Here is a 1,328-nt window from a genome sequence, read left to right on the forward strand (position 1 = left end):
TATTGAAAACTCAGTTAAAAATAAAAACAAAGATGGTAAACTATATTGTACAATGAATAAAGTACTGAACTGCAGTGGAATAAAGAGATGAAGAGGCAGTCATTTCTGAAGTCTGTGAACCACTTCAGAAAATAAATGAAGCTAGCTTTCATTTGAGAATAGAGACTGGGGGAGGATGGGAGCCTCTTGCCATTCATTTATTTTGNTGAGCTCAAAAATGTCTAGGTAACTGACTAGGAGACTTGGACACTTGTCTAGTATTAATCATCCAATCAAGGTCAGCTGATGGTCAGTCATCATATTTATAGGGAAGTTATGCTAATATAAGTGAAAATGGTTTTCAGGAAGCCCTTGCTCAATACCAGCAAACCATGGGTATTTAGGAGGCTTCATTTGAGAGAAGTTATTGAGAAAGCATCCTTTTCTCCACAAATCTCTTTCATCTTCATGGAGTCCATTTTGAATGCCGTTAGTATAATGGGATTTGTCTCTATCTCTTTTTTTTCCTTCACTTGGAACCCTCATTAACATGTCCTTAAAAAAAAATGAAGGGGATCTTCATAGTAGTTGATGGCATTTCTGGACCCCTCTGATGGTGACTATGTGACCAATGGAAGAGAGTGGGAGCTAAGGAAACTTAAAATTTCAAAATAAATAAGATGACAGAATCTAGTTTTAGGTGTCCTCTAAGAAGTGTACAATTCTTCCACATATGGCATTGATAATTCATATTGCAGATGCTCCCATGGGAACAATGTATCACTGCAGCAGCATGAGTCTCTGACATGTACAAGAAACATGTATATTTAGCTGTAAGTATATATTAACTTGGGTGTCTGAGAGGAACAACTGAACAAATCGTAGAGGAAGAGAAAGCAAAGGTACTTCTCTCTGAGGACTACGTACCAGAACCAGCTCTAGGCCATCTCTTTCCATGAGAGGAATAAAATTCAATCCTCTGGGGACTGAAGATGTTGGGCCTGAGGGATGCTTAAAAGAAGGTATAAACACAGAGCTCCAGATTCTTACGTGTGTTTTGGGCATCTCGTTGTTTTTATTTTTTTCTCCACTCAACCAGTTAAATATCTCCAGGATTCTAGAAAATATAGGTAAGTAAATTGAGTTATGCTCAGTGAAGACATGTAGAAAAAGACAACAGAAAAAAGAAAGAAATCAGGAAATGGTAGAAGCTGCTCATTTTTCCTAGAACTTAATCATCCTGCCTTTTCCTCAAACCTGACCTATGAGGTATTAGATGTGGATCTAACTCTGAACTTGATCTACAATCGCAGTATGTCTTTATGCTGTTTTATTAAATGAGTTCCCTG

Source organism: Hipposideros armiger, unplaced genomic scaffold (genome assembly GCF_001890085.2).
Source record: "Hipposideros armiger isolate ML-2016 unplaced genomic scaffold, ASM189008v1 scaffold_525, whole genome shotgun sequence".
NCBI lineage: Eukaryota > Metazoa > Chordata > Mammalia > Chiroptera > Hipposideridae > Hipposideros > Hipposideros armiger.